Raw genomic sequence first — 14,124 nt, forward strand, 5'->3', positions numbered from 1 at the left:
ACAGCACTCAAGGACCTGCAGCTTTGCCCCCACTCTAGGCTCCAATGCAGTTTTCAAATGGAGTTGGAGAAACAGACTTCACAACAGAAAGTAGCTGCAGAAACATGGCAGCCTCTGGCTTCTGCCACGGAACGAGGGTTCCCAACTGCGCACTTTGTTTCTTTTGCCACACGGGAGAAGAGTGGCCCCACACAGCTCCGTGGACAACACAACCATCTCTTTGCACCTTATCAAAAGCAAAAACACAGGCGCACTCAGAGCCCTTGTCAGCTCTGCTCCTGACTGCTCTGCCTGAAGAGGCGAAAGAACAACCTGGCAACAAAGGCACCAAAGTCCCTGACTACATCAAGCAGCAGCTCCCCGTCCCCAGTGTGTCTCTGAACTACTCCCAGGTAGGCCCACCCAAGAAGCTCATGTGGACAAACCACCCCAAAGAACTTGTGTGCTCACATCAACAGCTTCTGTGCCAGCAGCTACTTGGCCAGCCTGCGGAGTGGGACACGTCTCTCCAGGCCACCGTGTCCCCTACGTGTGTGGCAAGGCTGAGAGCGGTGTCCTTTGAGCGCTCCCTCCTCTGGGGACAGGGGAGCCTTCATGATTCACGTTTGCCCCTCTTGGAATCCCAGCAAGCTGCGGCCTAAACATGACAGCTCAAAGGCCATGTTCCAGCTCTCACTGGCTGGCGGGAATCGCTAGGTCCTGGCAGCACTCCAGCACTCAGCATCCTTGGCCACCACCAGCAAGTGCTGGCCGCTCAGAAACTTGCAGCTCTCATTTCCTCTAAAGACAGCCCCAACCACAACTGGCACTTACTGGCTCAGGACGTTCAGGTTCGCGTCTGACCACAGCTGGAGAAGTCGGGACATTTTGCACCCATTTGGCCTCTCCTCCAGGAGCAGAGGGAGCCAGAGGAGAGCCTGCGGTTGCTTCTGTGCTCTGTGGAGAGGCAGCAGCGTGAGGGACAGGCAGTTACCTGTCATTTCTAACCTTATCTCTATTCAGCTCTACAACCAGCTCTACCCTAAGGAGAAATCATAACCTTGGATAGCAATGGGATTCCAAGTGCCTCCAACTAAAGTAAAATGGCCTAATTCAACACTACTGCATATTGCTCTGAATTAGATATCGCACCCTGCCTACTCTCAGCAAGCAACGTTCTCTCTGCAAAGCTGGGCTTTTAGTTCTTCAACAGCTCTCAAATGCAAAAGCAGCTATTACACAGCGATGCCTTTGCTATTGCTGCTGCACACATGGAAACCTAAAACTGCATCGCAATCTCTCCCAGCGCTGGAAAAGGGCAGCAAAGGTTGAGCAAAAGCACCTTTGCTTGCTGGAGAAAGAGAAAATAAACAGGGCTTCTCCTCCTAGCAAACTACAAACCAACAGACCAAAAGACTAAAGTCTCACCTGCTGCAGTGCCTAAAGCCCTTGCGTGCAGGGAGGGGATGCTTGGCAGGGGATGCAACGGCACTTGTGGCGAGCACTGTCATGTAGGCATTTAGGGAAGTCTGCTTGAAGGTCCCTCAGGAGCCTCCCTTTCTCCAGCCTAAAGCTGCCTCAGCACCTCCTCATGGCACTTGGGCTCCACACCCTTCCCCAGCTCCCTTGCCCTTCTCTGCACACGCTGCAGCCTCTCAACGTCTTGCTTCTTCACAGGGGCCCACAACTGGACCCAGCACTGGACCCAGCACTCGAGCTGCGGCCTCACCCGTGCCCAGCACAGGGGGACGGTCACTGCTCTGCTCCCCCTGCCCCACTATTGCTGACACAGGCCAGCATGTCCTTGGCCTTCCTGGCCACCTGGGCACACGCTGCCTCACGTTCAGCTACTGTGCACCGGCACCCCAGGCTCCTTTTCTGCCACGCAGCTCCCCAGGCACAAAGTTGCACAGCTGACTTCAAATACAGCAGCCAGAACTTCAAGATCTCCTTCCTGTTCTTAACCCTACGAGACAGCACTCAAGGACCTGCAGCTTTGCCCCCACTCTAGGCTCCAATGCAGTTTTCAAATGGAGTTGGAGAAACAGACTTCACAACAGAAAGTTGCTGCAGAAACATGGCAGCCTCTGGCTTCTGCCACGGAACAAGGGTTCCCAACTGCGCACTTTGTTTCTTTTGCCACACGGGAGAAGAGTGGCCCCACACAGCTCCGTGGACAACACAACCATCTCTTTGCACCTTATCAAAAGCAAAAACACAGGCGCACTCAGAGCCCCTGTCAGCTCTGCTCCTGACTGCTCTGCCTGAAGAGGCAAAAGAACAACCTGGCAACAAAGGCACCAAAGTCCCTGACTACATCAAGCAGCAGCTCCCTGTCCCCAGTGTGTCTCTGAACTACTCCCAGGTAGGCCCACCCAAGAAGCTCATGTGGACAAACCACCCCAAAGAACTTGTGTGCTCACATCAACAGCTTTTGTGCCAGCAGCTACTTGGCCAGCCTGCGGAGTGGGACACGTCTCTCCAGGCCACCGTGTCCCCTACGTGTGTGGCAAGGCTGAGAGCGGTGTCCTTTGAGCGCTCCCTCCTCTGGGGACAGGGGAGCCTTCATGATTCACGTTTGTCCCTCTTGGAATCCCAGCAAGCTGCGGCCTAAACATGACAGCTCAAAGGCCATGTTCCAGCTCTCACTGGCTGGTGGGAATCGCTAGGTCCTGGCAGCACTCCAGCACTCAGCATCCTCGGCCACCACCAGCAAGTGCTGGCCGCTCAGAAACTTGCAGCTCTCATTTCCTCTAAAGACAGCCCCAACCACAACTGGCACTTACTGGCTCAGGACGTTCAGGTTCGCGTCTGACCACAGCTGGAGAAGTCGGGACATTTTGCACCCATTTGGCCTCTCCTCCAGGAGCAGAGGGAGCCAGAGGAGAGCCTGCGGTTGCTTCTGTGCTCTGTGGAGAGGCAGCAGCGTGAGGGACAGGCAGTTACCTGTCATTTCTAACCTTATCTCTATTCAGCTCTACAACCAGCTCTACCCTAAGGAGAAATCATAACCTTGGATAGCAATGGGATTCCAAGTGCCTCCAACTAAAGTAAAATGGCCTAATTCAACACTACTGCATATTGCTCTGAATTAGATATCGCACCCTGCCTACTCTCAGCAAGCAACGTTCTCTCTGCAAAGCTGGGCTTTTAGTTCTTCAACAGCTCTCAAATGCAAAAGCAGCTATTACACAGCGATGCCTTTGCTATTGCTGCTGCACACATGGAAACCTAAAACTGCATCGCAATCTCTCCCAGCGCTGGAAAAGGGCAGCAAAGGTTGAGCAAAAGCACCTTTGCTTGCTGGAGAAAGAGAAAATAAACAGGGCTTCTCCTCCTAGCAAACTACAAACCAACAGACCAAAAGACTAAAGTCTCACCTGCTGCAGTGCCTAAAGCCCTTGCGTGCAGGGAGGGGATGCTTGGCAGGGGATGCAACGGCACTTGTGGCGAGCACTGTCATGTAGGCATTTAGGGAAGTCTGCTTGAAGGTCCCTCAGGAGCCTCCCTTTCTCCAGCCTAAAGCTGCCTCAGCACCTCCTCATGGCACTTGGGCTCCACACTCTTCCCCAGCTCCCTTGCCCTTCTCTGCACACGCTGCAGCCTCTCAACGTCTTGCTTCTTCACAGGGGCCCACAACTGGACCCAGCACTGGACCCAGCACTCGAGCTGCGGCCTCACCCGTGCCCAGCACAGGGGGACGGTCACTGCCCTGCTCCCCCTGCCCCACTATTGCTGACACAGGCCAGCATGTCCTTGGCCTTCCTGGCCACCTGGGCACACGCTGCCTCACGTTCAGCTACTGTGCACTGGCACCCCAGGCTCCTTTTCTGCCACGCAGCTCCCCAGGCACAAAGTTGCACAGCTGACTTCAAATACAGCAGCCAGAACTTCAAGATCTCCTTCCTGTTCTTAACCCTACGAGACAGCACTCAAGGACCTGCAGCTTTGCCCCCACTCTAGGCTCCAATGCAGTTTTCAAATGGAGTTGGAGAAACAGACTTCACAACAGAAAGTAGCTGCAGAAACATGGCAGCCTCTGGCTTCTGCCACGGAACAAGGGTTCCCAACTGCGCACTTTGTTTCTTTTGCCACACGGGAGAAGAGTGGCCCCACACAGCTCCGTGGACAACACAACCATCTCTTTGCACCTTATCAAAAGCAAAAACACAGGCGCACTCAGAGCCCTTGTCAGCTCTGCTCCTGACTGCTCTGCCTGAAGAGGCGAAAGAACAACCTGGCAACAAAGGCACCAAAGCCCCTGACTACATCAAGCAGCAGCTCCCCGTCCCCAGTGTGTCTCTGAACTACTCCCAGGTAGGCCCACCCAAGAAGCTCATGTGGACAAACCACCCCAAAGAACTTGTGTGCTCACATCAACAGCTTTTGTGCCAGCAGCTACTTGGCCAGCCTGCGGAGTGGGACACGTCTCTCCAGGCCACCGTGTCCCCTACGTGTGTGGCAAGGCTGAGAGCGGTGTCCTTTGAGCGCTCCCTCCTCTGGGGACAGGGGAGCCTTCATGATTCACGTTTGCCCCTCTTGGAATCCCAGCAAGCTGCGGCCTAAACATGACAGCTCAAAGGCCATGTTCCAGCTCTCACTGGCTGGCGGGAATCGCTAGGTCCTGGCAGCACTCCAGCACTCAGCATCCTTGGCCACCACCAGCAAGTGCTGGCCGCTCAGAAACTTGCAGCTCTCATTTCCTCTAAAGACAGCCCCAACCACAACTGGCACTTACTGGCTCAGGACGTTCAGGTTCGCGTCTGACCACAGCTGGAGAAGTCGGGACATTTTGCACCCATTTGGCCTCTCCTCCAGGAGCAGAGGGAGCCAGAGGAGAGCCTGCGGTTGCTTCTGTGCTCTGTGGAGAGGCAGCAGCGTGAGGGACAGGCAGTTACCTGTCATTTCTAACCTTATCTCTATTCAGCTCTACAACCAGCTCTACCCTAAGGAGAAATCATAACCTTGGATAGCAATGGGATTCCAAGTGCCTCCAACTAAAGTAAAATGGCCTAATTCAACACTACTGCATATTGCTCTGAATTAGATATCGCACCCTGCCTACTCTCAGCAAGCAACGTTCTCTCTGCAAAGCTGGGCTTTTAGTTCTTCAACAGCTCTCAAATGCAAAAGCAGCTATTACACAGCGATGCCTTTGCTATTGCTGCTGCACACATGGAAACCTAAAACTGCATCGCAATCTCTCCCAGCGCTGGAAAAGGGCAGCAAAGGTTGAGCAAAAGCACCTTTGCTTGCTGGAGAAAGAGAAAATAAACAGGGCTTCTCCTCCTAGCAAACTACAAACCAACAGACCAAAAGACTAAAGTCTCACCTGCTGCAGTGCCTAAAGCCCTTGCGTGCAGGGAGGGGATGCTTGGCAGGGGATGCAACGGCACTTGTGGTGAGCACTGTCATGTAGGCATTTAGGGAAGTCTGCTTGAAGGTCCCTCAGGAGCCTCCCTTTCTCCAGCCTAAAGCTGCCTCAGCACCTCCTCATGGCACTTGGGCTCCACACTCTTCCCCAGCTCCCTTGCCCTTCTCTGCACACGCTGCAGCCTCTCAACGTCTTGCTTCTTCACAGGGGCCCACAACTGGACCCAGCACTGGACCCAGCACTCGAGCTGCGGCCTCACCCGTGCCCAGCACAGGGGGACGGTCACTGCCCTGCTCCCCCTGCCCCACTATTGCTGACACAGGCCAGCATGTCCTTGGCCTTCCTGGCCACCTGGGCACACGCTGCCTCACGTTCAGCTACTGTGCACCGGCACCCCAGGCTCCTTTTCTGCCACGCAGCTCCCCAGGCACAAAGTTGCACAGCTGACTTCAAATACAGCAGCCAGAACTTCAAGATCTCCTTCCTATTCTTAACCCTACGAGACAGCACTCAAGGACCTGCAGCTTTGCCCCCACTCTAGGCTCCAATGCAGTTTTCAAATGGAGTTGGAGAAACAGACTTCACAACAGAAAGTAGCTGCAGAAACATGGCAGCCTCTGGCTTCTGCCACGGAACAAGGGTTCCCAACTGCGCACTTTGTTTCTTTTGCCACACGGGAGAAGAGTGGCCCCACACAGCTCCGTGGACAACACAACCATCTCTTTGCACCTTATCAAAAGCAAAAACACAGGCGCACTCAGAGCCCCTGTCAGCTCTGCTCCTGACTGCTCTGCCTGAAGAGGCGAAAGAACAACCTGGCAACAAAGGCACCAAAGTCCCTGACTACATCAAGCAGCAGCTCCCCGTCCCCAGTGTGTCTCTGAACTACTCCCAGGTAGGCCCACCCAAGAAGCTCATGTGGACAAACCACCCCAAAGAACTTGTGTGCTCACATCAACAGCTTTTGTGCCAGCAGCTACTTGGCCAGCCTGCGGAGTGGGACACGTCTCTCCAGGCCACCGTGTCCCCTACGTGTGTGGCAAGGCTGAGAGCGGTGTCCTTTGAGCGCTCCCTCCTCTGGGGACAGGGGAGCCTTCATGATTCACGTTTGCCCCTCTTGGAATCCCAGCAAGCTGCGGCCTAAACATGACAGCTCAAAGGCCATGTTCCAGCTCTCACTGGCTGGTGGGAATCGCTAGGTCCTGGCAGCACTCCAGCACTCAGCATCCTCGGCCACCACCAGCAAGTGCTGGCCGCTCAGAAACTTGCAGCTCTCATTTCCTCTAAAGACAGCCCCAACCACAACTGGCACTTACTGGCTCAGGACGTTCAGGTTCGCGTCTGACCACAGCTGGAGAAGTCGGGACATTTTGCACCCATTTGGCCTCTCCTCCAGGAGCAGAGGGAGCCAGAGGAGAGCCTGCGGTTGCTTCTGTGCTCTGTGGAGAGGCAGCAGCGTGAGGGACAGGCAGTTACCTGTCATTTCTAACCTTATCTCTATTCAGCTCTACAACCAGCTCTACCCTAAGGAGAAATCATAACCTTGGATAGCAATGGGATTCCAAGTGCCTCCAACTAAAGTAAAATGGCCTAATTCAACACTACTGCATATTGCTCTGAATTAGATATCGCACCCTGCCTACTCTCAGCAAGCAACGTTCTCTCTGCAAAGCTGGGCTTTTAGTTCTTCAACAGCTCTCAAATGCAAAAGCAGCTATTACACAGCGATGCCTTTGCTATTGCTGCTGCACACATGGAAACCTAAAACTGCATCGCAATCTCTCCCAGCGCTGGAAAAGGGCAGCAAAGGTTGAGCAAAAGCACCTTTGCTTGCTAGAGAAAGAGAAAATAAACAGGGCTTCTCCTCCTAGCAAACTACAAACCAACAGACCAAAAGACTAAAGTCTCACCTGCTGCAGTGCCTAAAGCCCTTGCGTGCAGGGAGGGGATGCTTGGCAGGGGATGCAACGGCACTTGTGGCGAGCACTGTCATGTAGGCATTTAGGGAAGTCTGCTTGAAGGTCCCTCAGGAGCCTCCCTTTCTCCAGCCTAAAGCTGCCTCAGCACCTCCTCATGGCACTTGGGCTCCACACCCTTCCCCAGCTCCCTTGCCCTTCTCTGCACACGCTGCAGCCTCTCAACGTCTTGCTTCTTCACAGGGGCCCACAACTGGACCCAGCACTGGACCCAGCACTCGAGCTGCGGCCTCACCCGTGCCCAGCACAGGGGGACGGTCACTGCTCTGCTCCCCCTGCCCCACTATTGCTGACACAGGCCAGCATGTCCTTGGCCTTCCTGGCCACCTGGGCACACGCTGCCTCACGTTCAGCTACTGTGCACCGGCACCCCAGGCTCCTTTTCTGCCACGCAGCTCCCCAGGCACAAAGTTGCACAGCTGACTTCAAATACAGCAGCCAGAACTTCAAGATCTCCTTCCTATTCTTAACCCTACGAGACAGCACTCAAGGACCTGCAGCTTTGCCCCCACTCTAGGCTCCAATGCAGTTTTCAAATGGAGTTGGAGAAACAGACTTCACAACAGAAAGTTGCTGCAGAAACATGGCAGCCTCTGGCTTCTGCCACGGAACAAGGGTTCCCAACTGCGCACTTTGTTTCTTTTGCCACACGGGAGAAGAGTGGCCCCACACAGCTCCGTGGACAACACAACCATCTCTTTGCACCTTATCAAAAGCAAAAACACAGGCGCACTCAGAGCCCCTGTCAGCTCTGCTCCTGACTGCTCTGCCTGAAGAGGCAAAAGAACAACCTGGCAACAAAGGCACCAAAGTCCCTGACTACATCAAGCAGCAGCTCCCCGTCCCCAGTGTGTCTCTGAACTACTCCCAGGTAGGCCCACCCAAGAAGCTCATGTGGACAAACCACCCCAAAGAACTTGTGTGCTCACATCAACAGCTTCTGTGCCAGCAGCTACTTGGCCAGCCTGCGGAGTGGGACACGTCTCTCCAGGCCACCGTGTCCCCTACGTGTGTGGCAAGGCTGAGAGCGGTGTCCTTTGAGCGCTCCCTCCTCTGGGGACAGGGGAGCCTTCATGATTCACGTTTGCCCCTCTTGGAATCCCAGCAAGCTGCGGCCTAAACATGACAGCTCAAAGGCCATGTTCCAGCTCTCATTGGCTGGCGGGAATCGCTAGGTCCTGGCAGCACTCCAGCACTCAGCATCCTCGGCCACCACCAGCAAGTGCTGGCCGCTCAGAAACTTGCAGCTCTCATTTCCTCTAAAGACAGCCCCAACCACAACTGGCACTTACTGGCTCAGGACGTTCAGGTTCGCGTCTGACCACAGCTGGAGAAGTCGGGACATTTTGCACCCATTTGGCCTCTCCTCCAGGAGCAGAGGGAGCCAGAGGAGAGCCTGCGGTTGCTTCTGTGCTCTGTGGAGAGGCAGCAGCGTGAGGGACAGGCAGTTACCTGTCATTTCTAACCTTATCTCTATTCAGCTCTACAACCAGCTCTACCCTAAGGAGAAATCATAACCTTGGATAGCAATGGGATTCCAAGTGCCTCCAACTAAAGTAAAATGGCCTAATTCAACACTACTGCATATTGCTCTGAATTAGATATCGCACCCTGCCTACTCTCAGCAAGCAACGTTCTCTCTGCAAAGCTGGGCTTTTAGTTCTTCAACAGCTCTCAAATGCAAAAGCAGCTATTACACAGCGATGCCTTTGCTATTGCTGCTGCACACATGGAAACCTAAAACTGCATCGCAATCTCTCCCAGCGCTGGAAAAGGGCAGCAAAGGTTGAGCAAAAGCACCTTTGCTTGCTGGAGAAAGAGAAAATAAACAGGGCTTCTCCTCCTAGCAAACTACAAACCAACAGACCAAAAGACTAAAGTCTCACCTGCTGCAGTGCCTAAAGCCCTTGCGTGCAGGGAGGGGATGCTTGGCAGGGGATGCAACGGCACTTGTGGCGAGCACTGTCATGTAGGCATTTAGGGAAGTCTGCTTGAAGGTCCCTCAGGAGCCTCCCTTTCTCCAGCCTAAAGCTGCCTCAGCACCTCCTCATGGCACTTGGGCTCCACACCCTTCCCCAGCTCCCTTGCCCTTCTCTGCACACGCTGCAGCCTCTCAACGTCTTGCTTCTTCACAGGGGCCCACAACTGGACCCAGCACTGGACCCAGCACTCGAGCTGCGGCCTCACCCGTGCCCAGCACAGGGGGACGGTCACTGCTCTGTTCCCCCTGCCCCACTATTGCTGACACAGGCCAGCATGCCCTTGGCCTTCCTGGCCACCTGGGCACACGCTGCCTCACGTTCAGCTACTGTGCACCGGCACCCCAGGCTCCTTTTCTGCCACGCAGCTCCCCAGGCACAAAGTTGCACAGCTGACTTCAAATACAGCAGCCAGAACTTCAAGATCTCCTTCCTATTCTTAACCCTACGAGACAGCACTCAAGGACCTGCACCTTTGCCCCCACTCTAGGCTCCAATGCAGTTTTCAAATGGAGTTGGAGAAACAGACTTCACAACAGAAAGTTGCTGCAGAAACATGGCAGCCTCTGGCTTCTGCCACGGAACAAGGGTTCCCAACTGCGCACTTTGTTTCTTTTGCCACACGAGAGAAGAGTGGCCCCACACAGCTCCGTGGACAACACAACCATCTCTTTGCACCTTATCAAAAGCAAAAACACAGGCGCACTCAGAGCCCCTGTCAGCTCTGCTCCTGACTGCTCTGCCTGAAGAGGCAAAAGAACAACCTGGCAACAAAGGCACCAAAGCCCCTGACTACATCAAGCAGCAGCTCCCCGTCCCCAGTGTGTCTCTGAACTACTCCCAGGTAGGCCCACCCAAGAAGCTCATGTGGACAAACCACCCCAAAGAACTTGTGTGCTCACATCAACAGCTTCTGTGCCAGCAGCTACTTGGCCAGCCTGCGGAGTGGGACACGTCTCTCCAGGCCACCGTGTCCCCTACGTGTGTGGCAAGGCTGAGAGCGGTGTCCTTTGAGCGCTCCCTCCTCTGGGGACAGGGGAGCCTTCATGATTCACGTTTGCCCCTCTTGGAATCCCAGCAAGCTGCGGCCTAAACATGACAGCTCAAAGGCCATGTTCCAGCTCTCACTGGCTGGCGGGAATCGCTAGGTCCTGGCAGCACTCCAGCACTCAGCATCCTTGGCCACCACCAGCAAGTGCTGGCCGCTCAGAAACTTGCAGCTCTCATTTCCTCTAAAGACAGCCCCAACCACAACTGGCACTTACTGGCTCAGGACGTTCAGGTTCGCGTCTGACCACAGCTGGAGAAGTCGGGACATTTTGCACCCATTTGGCCTCTCCTCCAGGAGCAGAGGGAGCCAGAGGAGAGCCTGCGGTTGCTTCTGTGCTCTGTGGAGAGGCAGCAGCGTGAGGGACAGGCAGTTACCTGTCATTTCTAACCTTATCTCTATTCAGCTCTACAACCAGCTCTACCCTAAGGAGAAATCATAACCTTGGATAGCAATGGGATTCCAAGTGCCTCCAACTAAAGTAAAATGGCCTAATTCAACACTACTGCATATTGCTCTGAATTAGATATCGCACCCTGCCTACTCTCAGCAAGCAACGTTCTCTCTGCAAAGCTGGGCTTTTAGTTCTTCAACAGCTCTCAAATGCAAAAGCAGCTATTACACAGCGATGCCTTTGCTATTGCTGCTGCACACATGGAAACCTAAAACTGCATCGCAATCTCTCCCAGCGCTGGAAAAGGGCAGCAAAGGTTGAGCAAAAGCACCTTTGCTTGCTGGAGAAAGAGAAAATAAACAGGGCTTCTCCTCCTAGCAAACTACAAACCAACAGACCAAAAGACTAAAGTCTCACCTGCTGCAGTGCCTAAAGCCCTTGCGTGCAGGGAGGGGATGCTTGGCAGGGGATGCAACGGCACTTGTGGCGAGCACTGTCATGTAGGCATTTAGGGAAGTCTGCTTGAAGGTCCCTCAGGAGCCTCCCTTTCTCCAGCCTAAAGCTGCCTCAGCACCTCCTCATGGCACTTGGGCTCCACACCCTTCCCCAGCTCCCTTGCCCTTCTCTGCACACGCTGCAGCCTCTCAACGTCTTGCTTCTTCACAGGGGCCCACAACTGGACCCAGCACTGGACCCAGCACTCGAGCTGCGGCCTCACCCGTGCCCAGCACAGGGGGACGGTCACTGCCCTGCTCCCCCTGCCCCACTATTGCTGACACAGGCCAGCATGCCCTTGGCCTTCCTGGCCACCTGGGCACACGCTGCCTCACGTTCAGCTACTGTGCACCGGCACCCCAGGCTCCTTTTCTGCCACGCAGCTCCCCAGGCACAAAGTTGCACAGCTGACTTCAAATACAGCAGCCAGAACTTCAAGATCTCCTTCCTATTCTTAACCCTACGAGACAGCACTCAAGGACCTGCAGCTTTGCCCCCACTCTAGGCTCCAATGCAGTTTTCAAATGGAGTTGGAGAAACAGACTTCACAACAGAAAGTTGCTGCAGAAACATGGCAGCCTCTGGCTTCTGCCACGGAACAAGGGTTCCCAACTGCGCACTTTGTTTCTTTTGCCACACGGGAGAAGAGTGGCCCCACACAGCTCCGTGGACAACACAACCATCTCTTTGCACCTTATCAAAAGCAAAAACACAGGCGCACTCAGAGCCCCTGTCAGCTCTGCTCCTGACTGCTCTGCCTGAAGAGGCGAAAGAACAACCTGGCAACAAAGGCACCAAAGTCCCTGACTACATCAAGCAGCAGCTCCCCGTCCCCAGTGTGTCTCTGAACTACTCCCAGGTAGGCCCACCCAAGAAGCTCATGTGGACAAACCACCCCAAAGAACTTGTGTGCTCACATCAACAGCTTCTGTGCCAGCAGCTACTTGGCCAGCCTGCGGAGTGGGACACGTCTCTCCAGGCCACCGTGTCCCCTACGTGTGTGGCAAGGCTGAGAGCGGTGTCCTTTGAGCGCTCCCTCCTCTGGGGACAGGGGAGCCTTCATGATTCACGTTTGCCCCTCTTGGAATCCCAGCAAGCTGCGGCCTAAACATGACAGCTCAAAGGCCATGTTCCAGCTCTCACTGGCTGGCGGGAATCGCTAGGTCCTGGCAGCACTCCAGCACTCAGCATCCTCGGCCACCACCAGCAAGTGCTGGCCGCTCAGAAACTTGCAGCTCTCATTTCCTCTAAAGACAGCCCCAACCACAACTGGCACTTACTGGCTCAGGACGTTCAGGTTCGCGTCTGACCACAGCTGGAGAAGTCGGGACATTTTGCACCCATTTGGCCTCTCCTCCAGGAGCAGAGGGAGCCAGAGGAGAGCCTGCGGTTGCTTCTGTGCTCTGTGGAGAGGCAGCAGCGTGAGGGACAGGCAGTTACCTGTCATTTCTAACCTTATCTCTATTCAGCTCTACAACCAGCTCTACCCTAAGGAGAAATCATAACCTTGGATAGCAATGGGATTCCAAGTGCCTCCAACTAAAGTAAAATGGCCTAATTCAACACTACTGCATATTGCTCTGAATTAGATATCGCACCCTGCCTACTCTCAGCAAGCAACGTTCTCTCTGCAAAGCTGGGCTTTTAGTTCTTCAACAGCTCTCAAATGCAAAAGCAGCTATTACACAGCGATGCCTTTGCTATTGCTGCTGCACACATGGAAACCTAAAACTGCATCGCAATCTCTCCCAGCGCTGGAAAAGGGCAGCAAAGGTTGAGCAAAAGCACCTTTGCTTGCTGGAGAAAGAGAAAATAAACAGGGCTTCTCCTCCTAGCAAACTACAAACCAACAGACCAAAAGACTAAAGTCTCACCTGCTGCAGTGCCTAAAGCCCTTGCGTGCAGGGAGGGGATGCTTGGCAGGGGATGCAACGGCACTTGTGGCGAGCACTGTCATGTAGGCATTTAGGGAAGTCTGCTTGAAGGTCCCTCAGGAGCCTCCCTTTCTCCAGCCTAAAGCTGCCTCAGCACCTCCTCATGGCACTTGGGCTCCACACCCTTCCCCAGCTCCCTTGCCCTTCTCTGCACACGCTGCAGCCTCTCAACGTCTTGCTTCTTCACAGGGGCCCACAACTGGACCCAGCACTGGACCCAGCACTCGAGCTGCGGCCTCACCCGTGCCCAGCACAGGGGGACGGTCACTGCTCTGCTCCCCCTGCCCCACTATTGCTGACACAGGCCAGCATGCCCTTGGCCTTCCTGGCCACCTGGGCACACGCTGCCTCACGTTCAGCTACTGTGCACCGGCACCCCAGGCTCCTTTTCTGCCACGCAGCTCCCCAGGCACAAAGTTGCACAGCTGACTTCAAATACAGCAGCCAGAACTTCAAGATCTCCTTCCTATTCTTAACCCTACGAGACAGCACTCAAGGACCTGCACCTTTGCCCCCACTCTAGGCTCCAATGCAGTTTTCAAATGGAGTTGGAGAAACAGACTTCACAACAGAAAGTTGCTGCAGAAACATGGCAGCCTCTGGCTTCTGCCACGGAACAAGGGTTCCCAACTGCGCACTTTGTTTCTTTTGCCACACGGGAGAAGAGTGGCCCCACACAGCTCCGTGGACAACACAACCATCTCTTTGCACCTTATCAAAAGCAAAAACACAGGCGCACTCAGAGCCCCTGTCAGCTCTGCTCCTGACTGCTCTGCCTGAAGAGGCAAAAGAACAACCTGGCAACAAAGGCACCAAAGTCCCTGACTACATCAAGCAGCAGCTCCCCGTCCCCAGTGTGTCTCTGAACTACTCCCAGGTAGGCCCACCCAAGAAGCTCATGTGGACAAACCACCCCAAAGAACTTGTGTGCTCACATCAACAGCT

Source organism: Corvus hawaiiensis, chromosome Z (assembly GCF_020740725.1).
Source record: "Corvus hawaiiensis isolate bCorHaw1 chromosome Z, bCorHaw1.pri.cur, whole genome shotgun sequence".
NCBI classification, from domain to species: Eukaryota; Metazoa; Chordata; class Aves; order Passeriformes; family Corvidae; genus Corvus; species Corvus hawaiiensis.